The sequence below is a fragment of the Lolium rigidum genome, chromosome 6 (assembly GCF_022539505.1).
Source record: "Lolium rigidum isolate FL_2022 chromosome 6, APGP_CSIRO_Lrig_0.1, whole genome shotgun sequence".
NCBI lineage: Eukaryota > Viridiplantae > Streptophyta > Magnoliopsida > Poales > Poaceae > Lolium > Lolium rigidum.
Window position 1 is genome coordinate 329,211,242 of NC_061513.1, and position 26,053 is coordinate 329,237,294.

Genomic DNA, 26,053 nt, shown 5'->3' on the forward strand with positions numbered 1-26,053 from the left:
AAGGACCAATCACTCGAGCTCGTGCCAAACAACTGAACTATCAGGTACTTTCGTTTCTTGGAACTATTCCTCATATACATGAGAATATGATGCTGCCTAAATCAGATATGTTTGTTACTCTTAGGAATGATGGACCTAGCATGGATGAGGAGGACAAGCATTGGAGCATGATCACACATGGAGGAGATGGCAGCAAGCACTTGAGGATTGAAGATGACGCCACAAGTGGAGATTTCGTAACTTTGAAGCCACCATAAGAAGAGACGAAGACATGGACGAAATATAGAGTTCTCCACTTCATAATTTCGTCCATAGCATAATATGGTGCTGCGTCACCTTTAGTTTTGGGCCAGGCCCATGTTATTTTCGCAGGAATTAAGTCAGCCACTTTTTAGAGTCCGTATTGAAGGGGGAAAGGCCTTCTAGGGTTTGGTTCGGCCACCATACGTATGGCTGGTCGAAACCCCACCTTTTTCCTCCTTTAAATACCCCCATAGCCGTCACGTTTAGACTCGGATTTTGATTAGACTAAAAGTTAGCCATTGCTGCAACTCTCGTGTACTTCTTTTGAGGCCAACGCCCATAACAAGACCGACTATTCGGAATCCCACCTTATTCAATAAAGCTTTCATCTTTCATCCGCAATATTCTGATTGCAATATTAGTTCTTACTTGTTCTCGATTTCAGGTAGGAATTAAGACCCTCGCTGGTCAGGCTGATCATGCATCCGCAAGATCAGTAACTCCCGGAGATTGTCCTAGCGATTGCATTGGCGCACGAGCTTTGCACGTGTAGTCGGATCGTCAAGCACGAACTCCACCAACAAATCGAAGTTATCCTCGTCTCATCGAAAGATCGGCCACCTTTGCCCTATCAAGTGGTATCAGATTTCAGGTTGCTCGGTGAGATTTTACTGTTTTCCTAGTGTAGATTGCATCTGCCATCATACCCATAAACCACGAAAAAGCCAAAAATACAGTTAGGGTTTAGATCATATCGTCCCATAAACCCCCCTGCCACGCCTTGCATTGTCTTTTCAGTTTTGCATAGTTGAATTTGTGTCTGCATCTTCGTGTCGAGTTGCTGGTCTTAGCGTCTAGTTCCTTTAGAGTTTCGAGTTCTGGTCATAGTAGTTACGCCGCTGCCGCATACTCGCATCGCTCGCAGATCATCACCACCATATACTTCCGCCGCTGCCATATACACCCACCAGATCGTTTCCGCCACAATCATATACACCTGCCATATACTTTCGTCACTGCCATATACACCTGTCATATCTTTCCGCCATAGTCGTGTCCAGATAATCGCCGCCTTTCGTTTGTGAGTAGAAGAGCAAAAAAAAAAAAAGGAAAAAAAATTGCAAAAAAAAAAATGCAAAAAAAAAAGTCAAATCCGCATCCTAGTCGGGTTGACCACGATTTCCACTAGTCGGGACGCTTTTAGTCCGAATTAGGCTGTTTTGGACAGCAAACTTTGACCGGCCATAACTTTTGCATACGAACTCCGTTTTCGACGTTTGACCACTCAAAACGACCGGGAGAAAAAGTTCTATCCAGCCACAACCGCTTCGCCATTGTGCGCTTTTCCGAGCTCTCAGAATTGCCAAAAAACGTCGGGAAGGTTGAGATTTTTGACCTTTAAGTTTACTACCCGGAAATTCCTGTGTTCTTCACTTATATCTTGCTTTTGAGCTATTCCTTTGTGCTTGTGGGAGTCGACCTCCACCATATATCACTTCATCGCTGCTCGTTGCTTGTGTGCCGCGCCGTGACCTCGTTTGTGTTCTAGGCTCGCATCTCTAGTACGGTCTAGCCTAGGACCAGCACAGTACCGTCGTTGAGCATACTTTCAATACTGCATTGATGTTTTGACAATTGCTGTTTTGCTACCATATTAGCCTTCCTACAGCTCTACATATTGTCTCCACGTGCACTGTGTCGACACTTGGTAATCGCTTTGGCAATCTTTGGAGACGCTGATCCTTGTTGGTTGTTACATCGCCTTCCTCCTGTTTGGTAAGGACTTGTCAGAGCTTTGTATTTTGCTTGACGAATTGCGCGTGAACCACCATATTCCGTAGTTGTAGGCATATACATTTGTGCTTTTTCTGTACTAACCATGACAAGGCACGAGTCGGCGAACGTTGACCCGGATAAGATGACGAATGCAGAGATGCATGCTCACTTCCTCCACCTTTTGGGCGGGCATGCAACCGACGTGGATGGGCGCCTCGGTGATGTTGACGCCAAACTCACCGACGCGCTGGACAAGATCGATGGCCTCGAGGCAGCCTTCAACTCCAAGCTCGACGCCAAGTTCCAGGAGTTGTTGACTCGATTACCGCCGCCTCGCGCCAACGTGCAACGCCGCGCACGCCGCGTTCCTCGTGCGGACGTTCCGGCGGGTACCGCTCCTGCTGCAGCAGCCGCACATGACGCGCCTTCTGATGAAGGATACGAGGACTATGGAGGGAACGAGGATGAGCAAGTAGATGAGAACTTGCTGGATGACGAGGAGGTCCAACAACCTGGTCGTCCACGGCAGCTGAACCGCCACGCTCGACCACCTCCCCGCCCGGTACGTAATGATGATGATCATGTTGCTAAACTGAAACTGAATATTCCGCCATTTGAGGGTAGATATAATCCTGATGCATATCTTACATGGGAATTGGAAGTGGAACAACGCTTTGCATGTTTAAAATATCCTGATCACTTGCGTGTTAGTGCTGCCACTTGTGAGTTCACAGATTTTGCATCTATTTGGTGGTCTGAACATTGTAGAGTACATCATGCTAATATTCCGACTACCTGGGTTGGTTTAAAACTTGCTATGCGTACTCGTTTTGTTCCTCCACATTATCAGCGTGATTTGCTTAAAAAATTGTCTCGCTTAGAACAAGGAAAAAATTCTGTAGAAGACTATTATCAAGAATTGCAAACTGGCATGATTCATTGTGGTATTGTAGAGGATAATGAGGCTATGCTTGCACGTTTCTTTGGTGGTTTGAATAAAGAGATTCAGCATATTTTAGATTATAAGGAGTACAACACTATTACTCGCTTGTTTCATCTTGCTTGCAAAGCTGAACGTGAAGTGCAGGATCGTCAACCACCATGGAGAAAAGCTAATGTTTCTGCAGGTCGTACATCATCATGGACTACGCGACAATCAGCACCACAATCTCGTGGGGCTACACCAGCACCTTCTACCTCCAAGTACACCGCGCCTGCATCACGAGCACCACCGGCTGCTACTTCACCACCATCCGCTGGTCCTCCTCGGAGTTCATCTTTGATGGCCTCCACGGGGAAGACGCGCGACATACAATGTCGCAAATGCTTGGGTTTTGGACACATAGAGAGAAAATGCAGAACCAAGCGTGTGATGTTGGTGCGTGAAGATGGCGAATATGATTCTGCAGGTGACTTTGATGAAGATACATTGGCCCTTATTGCTGCACGTGATGGTGCTAATTCTGATTCTGAGAGAGAGATGGAGGTAATGGAAGCTGACACTGCTGATCAGTACAGGAGCTTAGTTGCACAACGTGTGTTGAGCGTGCAATTGAGCAAAGCTGAGCATGATCAACGCCACAATCTGTTCCAAACAAGAGGCGTTGTCAAAGAGCGAGCTATAAGGATCATCATTGATGGAGGGAGCTGCAATAATCTGGCTAGCGTTGACATGGTGGAGAAGCTTTCTCTTCCTACAAGACAGCGCACACATCCATATTACATTCAATGGTTTGAGAGCTCTCGGAAGCTCAAGGTAAAAAGAACTACACGTGTGCATTTTACTATTGGTACATATTCTGATTTTGTGGATTGTGATGTTGTACCTATGCAAGCTTGTTCTTTGTTACTTGGTAGACCTTGGCAATTTGATAGAGAATCTGTTCATAATGGTAAGACTAATCAGTATTCTCTTATGCATGATGGAAAGAAAATTGGTCTCAAACCTATGAATCCTGAACAAATACTAAAAGATGATCTTGCTAGAGCTAGTAGAGTAAAAAACGAGGAGAAACTTAAGAGTGAGAATCAGATTGTTGCTGCAGATTTTGTGCCACATAAGACTAATACTAAATCTGATTCAAACCATGCTACTGAAATTCGTTTGAAAAATCCTTGTTTGCTTGCTAGCAAATCTGATATTGCTGAACTTGATGTGAACACTACTCAATGCTATGCTATTATTTGCAAAGAAGTTCTGTTTTCTTTTGAGGATATGCCCCCTTCTTTGCCACCTGCGGTTGCTAACCTTTTGCAGGAGTTCATTGATGTGTTCCCACAAGATGTACCACCTGTACTACCACCTATCCGTGGGATAGAACACCAGATTGACTTGATTCCAGGTGCTTCGCTGCCCAACCGTGCGCCATATCGTACCAATCCTGAAGAGACCAAAGAGATTCAGCGACAAATTCAGGTTCTCCAAGATAAAGGTTACATTCGTGAGTCTCTTAGCCCATGTGCTGTTCCTATAATCTTGGTACCTAAGAAGGATGGTTCTTCACGTCTGTGTACTGATTGTAGATCTATTAATAATATTACCATTCGTTACCGTCATCCTATACCTCGTTTAGATGATATGCTTGATGAATTGAGTGGTTCTATTATGTTCTCTAAAGTTGATTTGCGTAGTGGTTACCACCAGATTCGTATGCAATTAGGAGATGAATGGAAAACAGCGTTTAAAACTAAGTTCGGTTTATATGAGTGGTTGGTAATGCCTTTTGGTTTAACTAATGCACCTAGTACTTTCATGAGACTGATGAACGAAGTTTTACGTGCTTTTATTGGACGTTTTGTGGTGGTATACTTTGATGATATTCTGATTTATAGCAAATCTTTGGAGGAACATTTGGATCATTTACGTGCTGTTTTCAATGCTTTACGTGATGCACGTTTGTATGGTAATCTTGAGAAGTGCACCTTTTGCACCAATCGAGTTGCGTTTCTTGGCTATGTTGTTACTGCGCAGGGAATTGAAGTTGATCCAGCCAAGATTGAGGCAATTGAGAATTGGCCACAGCCAAAGACGGTCACACAAGTGAGGAGTTTTCTTGGCCTCGCTGGTTTCTATAGGCGCTTTGTGAAAGATTTTGGATCCATTGCTGTGCCGCTGAATGAGCTTACAAAGAAGGATGTGCCCTTTGTGTGGGGCGATGCACAACAAGACGCCTTCATGATACTGAAAGATAAGTTAACACATGCTCCATTACTCCAACTTCCTGATTTCAATAAGACTTTTGAGCTTGAATGTGATGCTAGTGGAATTGGTTTAGGAGGTGTGTTATTACAAGAGGGCAAACCTGTTGCATATTTTAGTGAGAAATTGAGTGGGCCTAGTCTGAACTATTCTACTTATGATAAAGAATTATATGCGCTGGTTCGGACATTACAAACTTGGCAACATTATTTATGGCCTAAAGAATTTGTTATACATTCTGATCATGAATCCTTGAAGCATATTCGTAGTCAAGCTAAGTTGAATCGCTGCCATGCAAAGTGGGTTGAGTTTATTGAGTCTTTTCCTTATGTTATCAAACACAAAAAGGGTAAAGATAATGTTATTGCTGATGCTTTGTCGCGCCGTTATACTATGCTATCTCAACTTGACTTCAAGATTTTTGGATTAGAAACCATAAAGGAACAATACTTGCATGATGCTGATTTTAAAGATGTGTTGCTGAATTGTAAAGATGGTAGAACATGGAACAAATTCGTCCTCAATGATGGATTTGTGTTCCGTGCTAACAAGCTATGCATCCCAGATAGTTCCGTTCGTCTTTTGTTGTTGCGGGAGGCGCATGGAGGAGGATTGATGGGTCACTTTGGTGTGAAGAAGACGGAGGATGTACTTGCTGCACACTTCTTTTGGCCACGTATGCGTCGAGATGTTGAGAGATTTGTGGCACGCTGCACTACATGTCAAAAAGCTAAGTCTCGACTTAATCTGTAGCACCCTACCTTTTAATAAAGGCAAGATACCTGTGTATAGTGCTATTCCCGGGATCACTGATAGCACACACATTACAAAATATAGTGTAATATCCCAGGTATTGGGGTTACAAAAATAGAGGAAACATATGTGTGCATTGCATTCATGCATAGAAAATCCGGGGAATTTTCGCGCTTTAAAGTAAAACAGTCACGATGAATCGAAGTTTCACTTGATCTTGGTGGAATTGAAGTAGCTCATCAAGTCAAGCGCTATAAACCTCAATGTGACTTTGTTAAAACCTTGTTTTGGGTAGAGATGATTTGATCTAATGGGTTAGATCAAATGGAATTAAGATCAACACAACAACATATTAATCAAGGATCAACTACTTGATCTTATACAAGATCATAACATGGTATTTCTTGCCATAACATATGAACATCCATTTAATTGGAAATCAAATAACAATAAAATGGAGAAACTGTTCTTGACTTATCTTCTCCATGTCTTAAAACTAATCCATGATCCTACCATGAAACCTCATGGTATTCATTCCACTTCAACATTGGAATTATAACAAGGAGATCCACTCAAGAAGTATATGTTCTTCTACATTCCAAATTATTATATATTAAATCCAGAGAGGTGAGAGTTCTATATTATTTATTAGAGAAGCAATAACAAACCTTGAGCTAAACCTTGGATATGCATCCATGTATTCAAAACATCATCTTCAAGAGGAACCCTAGGATATTATTCAAGACCTTCCCTAGAGAGAGAACCCATTTATGTTAAACATAGATATTGGTGACTACATCATTATGTTTGGAGAATAACCTTAGGTTAGAATTGAAGACCTTTCCAAATGAGAGAGACCTTTCATACTAATCCTAGCTCTGTATATTTAAGAATAGAGGACAACCTTTGAACTAAAGTATTAGGTTGTAAACCATTTCCCTTGGAGTGGTGAGATAACCTAATATCACATGGAATAATAATACCATATCCATGAATTGATAAAATAAGGAGGAGATTAATTCAACCAAGATAGCCAAGTGGAGATTGAGCCTAGATACCTAAGGAGATATTAGGAGAACACCCTAAACCCTAGAATAACTATTCCTATATGAGAGAACTCAAGCTATGGTGTTACACTCAAGATAGTTGAGGCAACACTTGTACTTGAGGGAGAGAACTATCCATATATCCAGATGAGTAAATCATCATTCCTTAAGAAGAACTCTAAGTGGATATCTCAGGCATTCTCCTGGGATATTAACTATAGAGGCAACCATAACCATGTCCACCCAAGAAAATTATAATAGAAGGATTATACCCTAGTTGGTCAAGATAATGCTTGATCATGGAAGTGAGAACCCCATTTAATGAGAGATCCTTAGGAAACCAAATCTTGATCATTATAAATTGAGTAATGATCATAAACCCTTAGAACTTGAGGTAATGATATCAAGAACAAGTTGATCATGTCTAACCATGATCATGCTCTTGAGTATGTGAGGATAAGTTAAACCCTAATAGGATAAGTAGATATCATTCACCACATGAAATTATAGGGAGGTAACTAGTAAGCAACCCTATGTTTATATCCCAACCTTAACTTGTGAATCACTTGGTGATCATAAGTAGAATCTTACCACATCTATATTTCATGTATTCATCAATTAAAGAACCTAAGAAAACCTTAGAGTCAAACTCCATACTTAATATGGTGAGAAACTATCCATCCATATGACCAAAGTTAACTATAAAAAGAACTATAACAACTTCAGTTACTTTAACAATAGATTAAGGATATAATAGAAATCTAATGCAATAAGATAGACTCAACTCTCAAATCTTTAGTAGTTAAAAGAGAACAGAAGCAATTTATCAAGTAACCATATTACCTTGGTTAGTGGAGACTAAACCCTAGCAAATACAATATGGTGTCATCTCAAATTCTATAACCTAGAATTATATCTCAACCTAGTTTGTATACCACTTGGATGAGCACAACTAAAACCCAATAAAGCCATATTTGAGTTTCAAACCATGTGTCAGTAAGCACATATAATTAGAACCCTAGAATTGCACTCTATTTAAACCATATGATTAAAACCATGGTGGTGATCAACTACTTATCTTAATAACCAAGACCAAACCATGATGAGAGTAGTACCTACCCTAGGTATTTTAAGGTGTTACTAAACTAAAATATTAATACTAATGTTGGGAGGAGTTCAAGCAGAGTTTACAATTCATTAGCACATAGTTCTGCACATAAAATAATAGTCAAGTGACAACATTTTCAGATAGAAGGTCAAGCCTTAGAGATATTTTAGCACATCAACCCATGCCATTAAGTCTCTTTCTTATTGAAATCCATTAATAAGTATTCCCTTGAGATTGTTTCCTGCAAGGTAATATCAAATAAAACTCTAAATACCCCTCAATAAGAATACTATCATTTGGAAACTAATTTGAGTCCTTCCAAGATGATATTCAAATTCATGCCATATGGATATTTAATTCTAAGTCTAATAGTAACTAAAAGACCAATATTTCAATGCCCATATTAAAGTGTATATTACACAACAATAATTTTTACAGAATCTTGGGTGAATTGCACAAAGATTCAAACAATAAAAATGTACAAAACATGATTGAAATTCCAACAGAATTTGAATCAATGAAATGGAAAACAGAAAATAAATAAAAAAAAACAGAAAAAGGAAAAGAAGGGAAAAACTCACATAGACTTACCTTACCACGCAGCAGCCCAGCAGTAGCCCACCAACACGGCCCAAGACACGGCCCAACACCAGCCTAATATACCCCTTCGTTCTAAATATCCTGGAGGGGTCATCCTCATCCTCTCCTGCGCATGAGGAGGACAGCACGACGGCGTGCTCGACTTCCCATCGTCGCTGTCGATTCCTCCTCGTCTGAAGCTGTGACAAGGCTCGCTCCTGGCGCCGTATAAAGCTCCCCGAAGAACCCTAGCTCGGGATTTTTCCCCTCCTCTGCTCTAATTCATCTCAGACGAAAACCCTAGCTCGCCCGGCCACCATTACCGCCGGCGATAGAGACCTCCCCGAGCCACGGCGTGGTCACCATCGTCACCAGCACCCTCTTCTTGCTCAACCCACGCAAGGAATCGAGCCAAAACCTCCTGCAGCATCCCCATCGAGCTCATCGTTTCCGGCGGCCGAAGGTGCCGATTCCGGCAAACCCGACCACCTCTGGTCTCGCCGCCATGCTCATCATGTTCAGGGTGAGTCACTGATGCTCAAGCGCCTCCTATCCCTCTCGATTGCTCGCTGGATCACCGCCGCGTCGTACGCCCGTGAGTACTGCCGCCGCCTCTTGCCGCCGAGCACGCTCCGGTGACCATACCGGAGCGGCGCCGCCACCATAATGTTCGCCTCGGTGTCCTCTTTCCATCAAGCATACACACAACCCCGCGGGAACCCTATCCCGCCGGTGATCGTCGCCGATTCCACCGGCAGGTGAACTCCCCATGCCACCGTGGCGATTTTGACCTTGGTCAATGCTTGCGTGGCAGGTGACCTGGTCACCGGCCCACCGATCGATGATCGTTTAGGTAGTTGAACCGGGTAGCTTTAGCGAGTTCTTTCCGTTTTAATTCAAATCCAATTATTGTCTGTAACTTCAAATAAATTTAGAAAATTCAATTTAACTCAGAAAAATATAAATGAGATATTAAAATCTTCAGAAAAAATAAACTCTATCCAATAAAAATATAATATGAAATTTTTATTTTTAATAAAAATTTAATTATTTAACACTTATTATTTAAGCCTTTTCTTTTATCCTAAATTCAATTAAAAATTTAATAATTAGGAAAACCTTCTAAAATAAATAAAAACCAGTAATAAAATAAAGAAAACATTAAAACTAATTTTCTTTCATCAATATATTATTAAATCCTTATTAGAAGGGATTTAAACCCTAAATAATAATTACCTTAATTATTAAATTCTTTAAAAATAATAAAATGCCAAATCCAATATTATTTTATTTCAAAGCTACTAATAACTTCAACTATAATGTGGTTATCAACCTAAGAACTATATGGTAATTAAGAAACCTTAGTTCCATTATAAATAAAGTGATAACTTCATAATTCTATGTGAATCCCTAAAAAAAAAAAAAAAAAAAAACCTAATTCAATTATGAACAAACCCTAACTCCACTATTTCATATGAACTTAATTTGTTTCTAAACCTAAACCCTAGGTTAGAACATGTGATCATGATACTTTGATTTCATAGCTCCATTGTAGCAACTAAACATTTGCCATGTCTTCATAAAATAATAGAGACCCATCTCTAATACATTGGTATTGCATGTGTTCATGCCTAGATGATCAAATATGATCAACCCTAGTTCCTATCTTCTGAGACACCAACCTTAATCATTCCTATTTAGCATCACACCATTGTGATGAATCCTACTATCAATCATACCTAATGCTTTGCATTACATACCATACTCCACTAAACCCTACTAGTGTGAGATACTTATGAACCATCCCATTTAAGAACCAACCATTCTTTACTTAGAGATCCAATAGCTAATCCAAGACAACCTCAACTTTAATTGTAACACTTCTTATTATTTAAGAAGTATGTTCTTCAACAGTTATTCTTTTGAAGAAAATAAAGAGTAACCATCAACCCCTGCCTTATGGGACATATAAACCCTAGATAGCTATCACCAGCAAGATGAAACAACCTTGATAGCACCCATGCCTAATTAATTGCTTAAGATGCTTAGGCTTAACTCAAATCTACAAGTTCTAGCTATTGATGAATCCAACTTTGTTGTGATCCATCAAATACTTACTCCGAAACCAATTGGAACCATAGTAAACCATAGAACTCCACAACCCTAATTATCATACTTGTTCTTTATTAAAGAACATGTTCTTCAAAAGTTATTCTTTTGAATTATATAATAAATTATCATCAACCATGCACTATAAGATTTTAAATTAACAACTTCTCTTTAATTATTATACAACCACTATTCCTTAATGTGTATGATTGTTACTATGCATTTTACCACTTGCTTATGATTCTAAACCAACACAAACCCTGAATAAGAACCTTGTTTGTAAATCACTCTAAAAGTGCAACACACTCTAAACAAATCATTTCAACTCACTAATCCTAAATCATCGGGGTTAGGTCACGCTTAGAGCGATTGCATATCATACTTATGCATTATTGCATCCTTGCCAATCTTTTAAACATCGTCCTTACCGGACGATGATGCTATTTCAGAATTTGGAGTTATTGCGTATCGAAGACCTTGTCTGCATAATCTTGCAGTCAAGAAAGGCAAGTTCATCGCTTGCTCATGTCATTTGAGTATTTATACCAAATTACTTGCAAAGTACTATGTTTATCATTATTGCATAAAAAGCAAAACCACTATTTTCATAACTATGAATATGACTATGTGGTGGGCAATGGAACCATGGATTGTGTTGATATGGTGGAGGTTCCATTGCAAGGGTTTATATCCATCTAGGATTAAACAACAAATGTCGTCCAGTGATTCTTGTGCCGTAATACCCGTGTTAACCATAAGATCTGGAATGGGACGGAGTAGCCAATTGTATTTCCACCTCTCGTACATCAACGGACGCGCTTTACAGGAGAACACTTGAATCCTAGGGTGCATTTGGTGGCTGGGGAAGCCTCAAGTCCCCACGGCTTTGTCCGTAGAACACTTGTAGCCCGAAGATCATTTGGTGGCTGGGGAAGCCTCAAGTCCCCACGGTATTGCGGTCTATGAGGGGTTGCATCTACCGGCGAAGGAGTTTGGTTCGATCCCAAACTGTCGTCGTGGTCGGGGTCCACCCTGAAATATGGGAATAATGGGACCGGCGAGGACCCAGGGTCGGGGATGCAACAAAGGGTGGGTGTGCGAGGTAGCGGAGGAATATGATTGACTAGGACCTTATACCGGGCCTCACACCAAAGGAAGTGTGGACGAGCACGCGGCTCGGTTGGCACCAAGGTTAAGATCTCTTATGGGTAAAGCAACACACCTCTGCAGAGTGTAACGAACCGTGACCCAGTCACTCCCTGTTCCGGGATATGGAACCGCGAACGCTGCCGGAAAGGAACTCCATGAAGTTCTAGTCAACCGGTGAAGGCCGACGGACATAGCTCTTCAGAATAAAAGCAACCTTTTGAAGAAATGTTTACAAAAACTTGCATTGCCTATGACTTTCCGGTCTACTGGCTGTAGCTAGTGCATTAAACACCTCTTTCCTAAAATGAACTTGTTGAGTACGCTCGTACTCATCCCACTCTTAAATCCCCTGCTTAGGTTTGGAGGCATCAAAGGAGGATCTACAGTGCAACTCGAAGGCCGAGGAGTCAACAACTACTTCAAGAGACAGGACCCTGTCAGAGGAGTCTGATACCACATCCAACAAGGATAAAACCTAGATTAGCCATAGAAGGGAACTAGCTTCCTAAACCTAGCTCCTATTTAGCTAGAATCTATTCATAGCCTCTATAGCTAGATAAGTACTCTACAAATAGAGTTCGTGATAGGATTAGACTACGAGTCGTTCTTCTGGAGTTTATTTGCAAATTTACCTCATTGTAAAGTATGAGGCTGCGCTGATCTTCTGTAATAGAGTCGGAGTTGTTTTTCTATAGACATGCCTTGGACCCGCATATGTTTCTGTTGTACCACTCTGAGCGATATAATACGAGTGGAACGGTGTTTCATTGGTGTTATATCAGACTTGCATACTACACCATGCAGTGGTATGCCGGGTCACCACAGCTGGTATCAGAGCAAATGCTTTGACCCTAGAATTAAAACCCTTTAAAGGAGACCTATAGGATTGGTAGTGTCTATAGGAAGTTGTCTTAGCTAAACCAAATACTTCTTATGACTTGAGATGGATATTCACTTGAGAATAATCCTGACACACTTGAGTCAAACCTTATTACCTACCTTTCTCAAGTGAAGTTAGCTAATCCCAAGTATATAGAATACCATTAAGTTCTTTAAACAATAGATGAGTAGACCACAATTGGTATACAATACATGGTAGTCCAAAGAGAGGATACAACCATAAGGAAGATATCCTATTGGAAGATGTATACCAACACAAGTTATGGTTAAGTAAGAATTGTCCAGACCTGTAATAGGAGTAATATCAAGTGATAAAGGTAACTAAGATATCCTACTAGAAGCTGTATACCAAGACAAGTAATTGGTAAGCAAATTGTCCAAACTTGTGAAACAACTGATAGTAAGTGATACAAACAAGTGATATGAGGTAGTATAGACCATGATGAGTCAATCATGGGAGGTAAGGAAGAGAGATAGGAATAGAATATGTCTACATGATAGAGTTACTAATCATATATGATTCATCTGTGAATCATTACGTGAAGGACTAGAACATCATAAAGACCCAGGAGGAGTATGTTAAGCAGCCAGTTGTTCAACAATAGTGTAAGATTGTGTTTCAAAACCATGGGAAGTGTGCCAAACACATCATGACCATAGTCTTATGATAGTATAAACACATGGAAGTATAAGAGCTATATTTCCATAGTTATGTGTTTGGAGTAGCAATGTTAGAACCTAGACATATCATGTGAGATAGTCTTCAACAAAATGGAAGTTAAGTAGTACTTCCAAAGAAAATTAGGTTAACCTTAACTATCCTAGACCACTTTGTTTCAAGTTTATCTCATTGCAATTGTGCAATTAAGGTAAATGTTGAGACAAATAGTAGAAACCCACATATTCGTGCTAAGTATCACGATATAAAACTATATTATGTGGTGTTATGTACTACACATCAGAGCCTGATGTTTCGAGATGTCTTACTCAACTATTATATTCGGGCTTATGATGGTGTGTATTATATGCACAAAGCTGAATCTTCTTGGATTTTATTGGATTTTCATTGTTTGACTAGATCCATACATGAAGTTTGACTTCGATATGCAAATGCATGTTGCAATATCAAGTTCTTACTTGATGCTATAGATCTAGAGGGTAATGGTATTCGTGTGAGGAAGTGACGAATTCTAAAGATTCTCGAAGACAAGATGAAGGTTCATCAGAAGAAGGAAGCAAAATTGTGGGAAGCAACCACAAAACTCCGAAGGAAGTATCAACCAAAACTCATGCTTTGCCTCAACTGAGGAGTACTTTAGTACGGAAGAAGCATGAAGGTGAGAAATCTGGTGATTATGGTGAAGCTGAAGCAGATCCATAATTAATATAGAAGAGGGAATGCATGGGAAATCACTTAAGATACTATACTCATAGTGTCAGCTAGTGGTTTTCTTGCAAAAATAAATCCTCGAAAAAGGAAAATGACCTATGAAACCGTAACAGATATAAGAAGACCACAGTTGGTATCAGAAGACCACAGTTGGTATAGGACCAAAACTGGAAGATAGAGTAGAAGATGTCTCGTCCAATTAATCAAAACCTATAATAGAGTCCATTTTTAGATAACAAATAGCCACAGTGTTATCAAGTAGTCCACAATTGGATTCTTTATAACAAAAAGTGGTGAACAAATAAAATTTTGCCAGCCAAGTAACTATAACCTATAATCACTTAGCCGAAGGATTCACGTTGGATGTCCACAATTGAGTGGATGCACCACAGATATTCTTCACAAGACCTAGAAGAGTACAAACCATAAGCTATGCTTAGACCAATATTCCAACCATCAATCCAATGGTTGGAAGAAAAGGAGTTGAAGACATAAGAAAACTCTAAGGGGTAGAATAAAGATTGAGTTGGATGTACAGTAACTCAATACTTTAAGCTATATAGAAGCCGAAGGTCTGAACTGAGAGGAAGTTCAATCTTATTTTCATAAGGTTTTTGAACACTACTTTCAGTAGGATGTCAGACCAGGAGCCGAGGTTTATACCTCGAGGAAGTAAGAAATGGGCAATAACTTGAGAAAGTGAGTAATATTTACTCAGAAGTACGATAGCTCAAGTCAGCTAAGTTTAATGAAGTTGGACGAAGAAAGTACCGGAGACCAAATATAGCTCAAAAAGGCCAAAGACCGAAGAAGTTTGACCATACCAGAACCACAGACTAAATGAAAGATTCCTTTCATGGAACCTAAAGGAGGCAAAATAGTTATAGGTATCAACTATAAACCATGATTGGATGGACTAAATGAGTCTAATATATTCTTAAGGAAATAAACCATCACGACCATCTCCATGGTCAGTACCTTACCAAGTATCATTATTGCACTTTTGGTGGTAAGGGAAAACAAAGACCTACTTCACCAATTAGGAATATGTTATCAAATTAGTCTTCAGTTAAGACTAGCAGCACCAGAAGAAGTCCCAATCATTAAATCTTCAATGAGAAAGGAAACAAGACTATAGTATTGAAAGAAATCATGGAATCAAAGTAAGAACCATGGTTCAGAGACAGACACTAAAGGATTCCAGGAAGAATCTGGATAAGGGATATATTCAAGTATATCCAACAAGATCAATACGGAGTTCGAGAAAAGATATAGTCTGTACAAGTCAGATCCACACTCCGGAAACGTGAGAGAGATCAAACTTCGAGGACGAAGTTTAGTTTAAGGGGTAGAGACTGTAATATCCCAGGTATTGGGGTTACAAAAATAGAGGAAACAGATGTGTGCATTGCATTCATGCATAGAAAATCCGGGGAATTTTCGTGCTTTAAAGTAAAACAGTCACAGTAACTGAAGTTTCACTTGATCTTGGTGGAATTGAAGTAGCTCATCAAGTCAAGCGCTATAAACCTCAATGTGACTTTGTTAAAACCTTGTTTTGGGTAGAGATGATTTGATCTAATGGGTTAGATCAAATGGAATTAAGATCAACACAACAACATATTAATCAAGGATCAACTACTTGATCTTATACAAGATCATAACATGGTATTTCTTGCCATAACATATGAACATCCATTTAATTGGAAATCAAATAACAATAAAATGGAGAAACTGTTCTTGACTTATCTTCTCCATGTCTTAAAACTAATCCATGATCCTACCATGAAACCTCGTGGTATTCATTCCACTTCAACATTGGAATTATAACAAGGAGATCCACTCAAGAAGTATATGTTCTTCTACATTCCAAATTATTATATATTAAATCCAGAGAGGTGAGAGTTCTATATTATTTATTAGAGAAGCAATAACAAACCTTGAGCTAAACCTTGGATATGCATCCATGTATTCAAAACATCATCTTCAAGAGGAACCCTAGGATATTATTCAAGACCTTCCCTAGAGAGAGAACCCATTTATGTTAAACATAGATATTGGTGACTACATCATTATGTTTGGAGAATAACCTTAGGTTAGAATTGAAGACCTTTCCAAATGAGAGAGACCTTTCATACTAATCCTAGCTCTGTATATTTAAGAATAGAGGACAACCTTTGAACTAAAGTATTAGGTTGTAAACCATTTCCCTTGGAGTGGTGAGATAACCTAATATCACATGGAATAATAATACCATATCCATGAATTGATAAAATAAGGAGGAGATTAATTCAACCAAGATAGCCAAGTGGAGATTGAGCCTAGATACCTAAGGAGATATTAGGAGAACACCCTAAACCCTAGAATAACTATTCCTATATGAGAGAACTCAAGCTATGGTGTTACACTCAAGATAGTTGAGGCAACACTTGTACTTGAGGGAGAGAACTATCCATATATCCGGATGAGTAAATCATCATTCCTTAAGAAGAACTCTAAGTGGATATCTCGGGCATTCTCCTGGGATATTAACTATAGAGGCAACCATAACCATGTCCACCCAAGAAAATTATAATAGAAGGATTATACCCTAGTTGGTCAAGATAATGCTTGATCATGGAAGTGAGAACCCCATTTAATGAGAGATCCTTAGGAAACCAAATCTTGATCATTATAAATTGAGTAATGATCATAAACCCTTAGAACTTGAGGTAATGATATCAAGAACAAGTTGATCATGTCTAACCATGATCATGCTCTTGAGTATGTGAGGAGAAGTTAAACCCTAATAGGATAAGTAGATATCATTCACCACATGAAATTATAGGGAGGTAACTAGTAAGCAACCCTATGTTTATATCCCAACCTTAACTTGTGAATCACTTGGTGATCATAAGTAGAATCTTACCACATCTATATTTCATTTATTCATCAATTAAAGAACCTAAGAAAACCTTAGAGTCAAACTCCATACTTAATATGGTGAGAAACTATCCATCCATATGACCAAAGTTAACTATAAACAAAACTATAACAACTTCAGTTACTTTAACAATAGATTAAGGATATAATAGAAATCTAATGCAATAAGATAGACTCAACTCTCAAATCTTTAGTAGTTAAAAGAGAACAGAAGCAATTTATCAAGTAACCATATTACCTTGGTTAGTGGAGACTAAACCCTAGCAAATACAATATGGTGTCATCTCAAATTCTATAACCTAGAATTATATCTCAACCTAGTTTGTATACCACTTGGATGAGCACAACTAAAACCCAATAAAGCCATATTTGAGTTTCAAACCATGTGTCGATAAGCACATATAATTAGAACCCTAGAATTGCACTCTATTTAAACCATATGATTAAAACCATGGTGGTGATCAACTACTTATCTTAATAACCAAGACCAAACCATGATGAGAGTAGTACCTACCCTAGGTATTTTAAGGTGTTACTAAACTAAAATATTAATACTAATGTTGGGAGGAGTTCAAGCAGAGTTTACAATTCATTAGCACATAGTTCTCGCACATAAAATAATAGTCAAGTGACAACATTTTCAGATAGAAGGTCAAGCCTTAGAGATATTTTAGCACATCAACCCATGCCATTAAGTCTCTTTCTTATTGAAATCCATTAATAAGTATTCCCTTGAGATTGTTTCCTGCAAGGTAATATCAAATAAAACTCTAAATACCCCTCAATAAGAATACTATCATTTGGAAACTAATTTGAGTCCTTCCAAGATGATATTCAAATTCATGCCATATGGATATTTAATTCTAAGTCTAATAGTAACTAAAAGACCAATATTTCAATGCCCATATTAAAGTGTATATTACACAACAATAATTTTTACAGAATCTTGGGTGAATTGCACAAAGATTCAAACAATAAAAATGTACAAAACATGATTGAAATTCCAACAGAATTTGAATCAATGAAATGGAAAACAGAAAATAAAAAAAAACAGAAAAAGGAAAAGAAGTGAAAAACTCACATAGACTTACCTTACCACGCAGCAGCCCAGCAGTAGCCCACCAACACGGCCCAAGACACGGCCCAACGCCAGCCTAATATACCCCTTCGTTCTAAATATCCTGGAGGGGTCATCCTCATCCTCTCCTGCGCACGAGGAGGACAGCACGACGGCGTGCTCGACTTCCCATCGTCGCTGTCGATCCCTCCTCGTCTGAAGCTGTGACAAGGCTCGCTCCTGGCGCCGTATAAAGCTCCCCGAAGAACCCTAGCTCGGGATTTTTCCCCTCCTCTGCTCTAATTCATCTCAGACGGAAACCCTAGCTCGCCCGGCCACCATTACCGCCGGCGATAGGTCACCATCGTCACCAGCACCCTCTTCTTGCTCAACCCACGCAAGGAATCGAGCCAAAACCTCCTGCAGCATCCCCATCGAGCTCATCGTTTCCGGCGGCCGGAGGTGCCGATTCCGGCGAACCCGACCACCTCTGGTCTCGCCGCCATGCTCATCATGTTCAGGGTGAGTCACTGATGCTCAAGCGCCTCCTATCCCTCTCGATTGCTCGCTGGATCACCGCCGCGTCGTACGCCCGTGAGTACTGCCGCCGCCTCTTGCTGCCGAGCACGCTCCGGTGACCATACCGGAGCGGCGCCGCCACCATAATGTTCGCCTCGGTGTCCTCTTTCCATCAAGCATACACACAACCCCGCGGGAACCCTATCCCGCCGGTGATCGTCGCCGATTCCACCGGCAGTGAACTCCCCATGCCACCGTGGCGATTTTGACCTTGGTCAATGCTTGCGTGGCAGGTGACCTGGTCACTGGCCCACCAGTCAGTGACTGTTTAGGTAGTTGAACCGGGTAGCTTTAGCAGTTCTTTCCGTTTTAATTCAAATCCAATTATTGCTGTAACTTCAAATAAATTTAGAAAATTCAATTTAACTCAGAAAAATATAAATGAGATATTAAAATCTTCAGAAAAAATAAACTCTATCCAATAAAAATATAATATGAAATTTTTATTTTTAATAAAAATTTAATTATTTAACACTTATTATTTAAGCCTTTTCTTTTATCCTAAATTCAATTAAAAATTTAATAATTAGGAAAACCTTCTAAAATAAATAAAAACCAGTAATAAAATAAAGAAAACATTAAAACTAATTTTCTTTCATCAATATATTATTAGATCCTTATTAGAAGGGATTTAAACCCTAAATAATAATTACCTTAATTATTAAATTCTTTAAAAATAATAAAATGCCAAATCCAATATTATTTTATTTCAAAGCTACTAATAACTTCAACTATAATGTGGTTATCAACCTAAGAACTATATGGTAATTAAGAAACCTTAGTTCCATTATAAATAAAGTGATAACTTCATAATTCTATGTGGATCCCTAAAAAAAAAAAACCTAATTCAATTATGAACAAACCCTAACTCCACTATTTCATATGAACTTAATTTGTTTCTAAACCTAAACCCTAGGTTAGAACATGTGATCATGATACTTTGATTTCATAGCTCCATTGTAGCAACTAAACATTTGCCATGTCTTCATAAAATAATAGAGACCCATCTCTAATACATTGGTATTACATGTGTTCATGCCTAGATGATCAAATATGATCAACCCTAGTTCCTATCTTCTGAGACACCAACCTTAATCATTCCTATTTAGCATCACACCATTGTGATGAATCCTACTATCAATCATACCTAATGCTTTGCATTACATACCATACTCCACTAAACCCTACTAGTGTGAGATACTTATGAACCATCCCATTTAAGAACCAACCATTCTTTACTTAGAGATCCAATAGCTAATCCAAGACAACCTCAACATTAATTGTAACACTTCTTATTATTTAAGAAGTATGTTCTTCAACAGTTATTCTTTTGAAGAAAATAAAGAGTAACCATCAACCCTGCCTTATGGGACATATAAACCCTAGATAGCTATCACCAGCAAGATGAAACAACCTTGATAGCACCCATGCCTAATTAATTGCTTAAGATGCTTAGGCTTAACTCAAATCTACAAGTTCTAGCTATTGATGAATCCAACTTTGTTGTGATCCATCAAATACTTACTCCAGAAACCAATTGGAACCATAGTAAACCATAGAACTCCACAACCCTAATTATCATACTTGTTCTTTATTAAAGAACATGTTCTTCAAAAGTTATTCTTTTGAATTATATAATAAATTATCATCAACCATGCACTATAAGATTTTAAATTAACAACTTCTCTTTAATTATTATACAACCACTATTCCTTAATGTGTATGATTGTTACTATGCATTTTACCACTTGCTTATGATTCTAAACCAACACAAACCTGAATAAGAACCTTGTTTGTAAATCACTCTAAAAGTGCAACACACTCTAAACAAATCATTTCAACTCACTAATCCTAAATCATCGGGGTTAGGTCACGCTTAGAGCGATTGCATATCATACTTATGCATTATTGCATCCTTGCCAATCTTTTAAACATCGTCCTTACCGGACGATGATGCTATTTCAGAATTTGGAGTTATTGCGTATCGAAGACCTTGTCTGCATAATATTGCAGTCAAGAAAGGCAAGTTCATCGCTTGCTCATGTCATTTGAGTATTTATACCAAATTACTTGCAAAGTACTATGTTTATCATTATTGCATAAAAAGCAAAACCACTATTTTCATAACTATGAATATGACTATGTGGTGGGCAATGGAACCATGGATTGTGTTGATATGGTGGAGGTTCCATTGCAAGGGTTTATATCCATCTAGGATTAAACAACAAATGTCGTCCAGTTGATTCTTGTGCCGTAATACCCGTGTTAACCATAAGATCCGGAATGGGACGGAGTAGCCAATTGTATTTCCACCTCTCGTACATCAACGGACGCGCTTTACAGGAGAACACTTGAATCCTAGGGTGCATTTGGTGGCTGGGAAGCCTCAAGTCCCCACGGCTTTGTCCGTAGAACACTTGTAGCCCGAAGATCATTTGGTGGCTGGGGAAGCCTCAAGTCCCCACGGTATTGCGGTTCTATGAGGGGTTGCATCTACCGGCGAAGGAGTTTGGTTCGATCCCAAACTGTCGTCGTGGTCGGGGTCCACCCTGAAATATGGGAATAATGGGACCGGCGAGGACCCAGGGTCGGGGATGCAACAAAGGGTGGGTGTGCGAGGTAGCGGAGGAATATGATTGACTAGGACCTTATACCGGGCCTCACACCAAAGGAAGTGTGGACGAGCACGCGGCTCGGTTGGCACCAAGGTTAAGATCTCTTATGGGTAAAGCAACACACCTCTGCAGAGTGTAACGAACTGTGACCAGTCACTCCCTGTTCCGGGATATGGAACTGCGAACGCTGCCGGAAAGGAACTCCATGAAGTTCTAGTCAACCGGTGAAGGCTGACGGACATAGCTCTTCAGAATAAAAGCAACCTTTTGAAGAAATGTTTACAAAAACTTGCATTGCCTATGACTTTCTGGTCTACGGCTGTAGCTAGTGCATTAAACACCTCTTTCCTAAAATGAACTTGTTGAGTACGCTCGTACTCATCCCACTCTTAAATCCCCTGCTTAGGTTTGGAGGCATCAAAGGAGGATCTACAGTGCAACTTGAAGGCCGAGGAGTCAACAACTACTTCAAGAGACAGGACCCTCGTCGGAGGAGTCTCGATACCACATCCAACAAGGATAAAACCTAGATTAGCCATAGAAGGGAACTAGCTTCCTAAACCTAGCTCCTATTTAGCTAGAATCTATTCATAGCCTCTATAGCTAGATAAGTACTCTACAAATAGAGTTCGTGATAGGATTAGACTACGAGTCGTTCTTCTGGAGTTTATTTGCAAATTTACCTCATTGTAAAGTATGAGGTCTGCGCTGATCTTCTGTAATAGAGTCGGAGTTGTTTTTCTATAGACATGCCTTGGACCCGCAAATGTTTCTGTTGTACCACTCTGAGCGATATAATACGAGTGGAACGGTGTTTCATTGGTGTTATATCAGACTTGCATACTACACCATGCAGTGGTATGCCGGGTCACCACATATAGTAATCATTGCAACAGTATCAAATTACTACATCGTTGATCCAAAGGGTAATGTAAAACCTTACAAATTGCATAGTCACATGGACTAGCTCCACAATATTCAGAACATACACAGCGGAAAGTAAATCATCAATGAGCCTTCATCATCTTCATGTGCCACAGGCAGTCATGTTGGAATGTAGACTCGAGATCCTACCACGTACTTCTCCTCAGAAAATCCTGCACGTTTGAATATGCAGCCCCACGAATGGAGGTCAGTACAATGATGTACTGGCAAATGACACTTATATGGTGGCGGTTTTTGGCATGACTATCTACATGATATTTGGCTAGTGGAGTTTAGGCAAATTTGCATAAAGCCAATTTTATCCTACATTTATTTAAAACAAAACATTTTGAAAATCTTTGAATGACATTATGAAATCACACCATGGTTAAATCCTCCATGGGTTTTAGAATAATCACATGGTTACATCTCCCATGAGTTTTCAAAGGTTGATTCAAATTTTAAATACATTCAGAAAACAATGATGAGATTCTTCCGTACATTCCTTGCCTAGAAGCTCAAATTGTCCATAACCGGGGACACGGCTAAGATCTTAGGTTTAACTCTCGAGAGGTTGTGCACTTTCACCTTACGACCCACCCTTCCCAAGAGAAGAATGAGACAAGATCTTTCGAAGAAGAATTCAACCATACAAACTAGACCCGTTCCCTTGGCCGTCGCCTCCACCCGCTGTCTAGCCACAAGTTGAACCCTCACAACTTACTTAATCCCGGCAGAGCCCATAATACCATAAGGCTGCACTGGAAGCTAACTAAAACATGGACGACATAGTAACCTCTTTAATCCTGGGTGGCCAACCACAAGTGGAACTCACAAGCTTAAAACCCCTCACAGGTAGTAAACCCCCACACGATCCCCTGGTGAAAACCAGGTGTGCAGTCAAAAGCGACCACTCTACAACTTGCGTACTCTCAGGGATTCACCACTTTAGCCCACTCGGGGCGTGGACCTGAGCAGCCGCCCACCAATCAACCAATCCACCCAGGTGTTTCATTAGAGTTGTTAATTTTAATTTTTCAAACACTCACAACCAATAACGAAACAGCATTTGGCATTTGATGTTGCAAAGACAAAAATTAAAGTATCCTAGCAATGGGTTCAGGAGTTGCTACACACTACTAGGGTTTGCTAAGCATAATACTTTAATTTTGAAAACAAAATCCTACCATGCATACTAGTTTCAAAACCCTAATGCATAATTAAAACAAGTAGGATTTGAGTGTCACTTGGCTTGATCAAAGCAACCCGCACAAACACATCAATCACAGGCACCACCTTGATCTCCTCCACAATCTAATCAAACAAGCACAACAAAAATAAACAAACATTCGATATGACGATCATAGACATGTATGCATGCATGCTATGCAACAATTTAACTTCACAAGAGGGGTGGTGTGTAAGTGTTGCATTATGTGTTCTCTGATATGTGCAAAGTTAATAAATTATTCTGGACATTTAATTTGACTTAGAAAAACCATTAATCGAGTATCTACTTAACATATACAACCTTATTAATTAGCTACTGCAGGCATTATGTGTTGTAAAAATATGAATTTGACCTCCCTGGATAGGTTACAGTAATACAAAAACAGAGCAACTGGAATTACTCGAAAATAATTTATATAATTTGAATTATGATTGTATTACTGATTTGAATAGATTTTATTAAAGCAAGTTTGTGCACGTATCAAAGTTGTACAACTACTATACCATACTGTAGTACACGATCTGAGGATTCCAGAAAGTACAAATTCATAAAATTTGGCCCGGTAGATTATTTTATATAATTTTTATAGTGTACAATAGTCAAATTCTCTATCTGAATTTTAACACGAAATCTATCACAGTACCTATACCATATTACTGTAGAGTTGTATTCTACATACTGCAAGCTTTCCAACGATATATAATTTGCAAACTTTGGCCCAGCGGTTGATTTTATATCGATTTTACAAGTTTGGCTACAAATCTGTGATTCAAAATCGATTTTTAAACGTATTTGACCAACACTGACCGGCGCGCTGACTGGGGCTGCCACGTGGCACGGTCTGATTGGCCCGTACCGGTTCGGTACGGGGCTCTAATCTGGGCCCCCAGATTCAGATCTAACAGCGGAAAGAAAATAAAAAAAATAAAAGGAGCAGCTCACCAGGCCGACGGTGACGGCGGCGGGGCGGCTCAGACGGTCAGGGGGCGGCGGCTGGGGCGGTCTCCGGCGGCGGCGGTGGTGGCTACGAGGTGCGGCGCGTCCTCGCGGTTTTCCTGGTGTCCGTGGCGCGGCCAGAGGCGGGCTGGAGCGGCGGCGGCGCTTGGCTGGAGGCGGCGGCAGGCGCGGTACTCCGGCGAGAGATTGCCGTCGTCTGGCGGCGCAGCGTCGGGAGCGGTGTGGGGGAATCGAACGCGGGGGCCTCGGGCTCTATTTATATGCGGCCGGGCGTGCGCCTCACGGCACGGACGCCGAGGTGGGGCCGGCCCGATTAGGGTTTCGAACGGGGAGGTGAGAGAGTCCGGCTCGGTCACGAGCTAGGAGACGACTGACGTGTGGGCCCCGCTGACAGGTGGGTCCCACAGGTCAGTGAGAAAAAGGAAAAAAAAGATAGGCAGGGAGGCGGTGCGGGCGTGGCCGTGGTTGCCAGGCCTGTTTGGGCCGAAGCGGTCGGGCTGGCCCATTTGGCCGGTCCGATCCGTTTTTCCTCTTTTTTTTTGTTCTATTCGTTTTTTTTCTTTTTACTGTTTTAATCATAACTTTTGATTTAGGAACCCAAATAGGGTCAAACCAATTTCTAATTTTTTGTAAAATTCAGGGCTTTGTTTTAAACCACAGAGGGCAAGGGTTTTACCAAAAGAGAATGGTAGGGAAAATAAGAGTTTTACCCTGGAGTATAAAGCTATGGTGGTGTCATGTTGAGATTATTATTCTATGTGAACAAACAAATGCACAAATGACATGCATGGATGCAAATTTTTAATTTTTGAAAAAACCTGGGATGTTACATAATCCACATGGTTTATATATGCCCCTTCCTGTTCCTAGTGTACCTTGGGAGGATATTTCTATGGATTTCGTTTTGGGTTTGCCTCGTACACAGAAGGGGAGGGATAGTATCTTTGTTGTTGTGGATAGGTTTTCTAAGATGGCACACTTTATTCCATGTCACAAAACTGATGATGCTACACATGTTGCTGATTTGTTCTTTCGCGAAATTGTGCGTTTACATGGTGTGCTAAATACTATTGTTTCTGATCGTGATACTAAATTTCTTAGCCACTTTTGGAGATGTTTATGGGCTAAGTTGGGGACTAAATTGCTGTTTAGTACTACATGTCATCCCCAAACTGATGGACAAACTGAAGTAGTAAATAGAACATTATCTACTATGTCTGCGGGCTGTTTTGAAGAAGAACTTAAAATTGTGGGAAGAGTGTTTGCCTCATATTGAATTTGCTTACAATCGTTCGCTGCATTCTACCACTAAGATGTGCCCTTTTGAGATTGTGTATGGTTTTGTTCCACGTGCACCTATTGATTTATTGCCTTTACCATCTTCGGTGCAAAATGATTTGGATGCTACACAACGTGCTCAATTGATATTAAAATTGCATGAGACTACTAAAGACAATATAGAACGCATGAATGCTAAGTATAAAATTGCTGGGGATAGAGGAAGAAAGCATGTTGT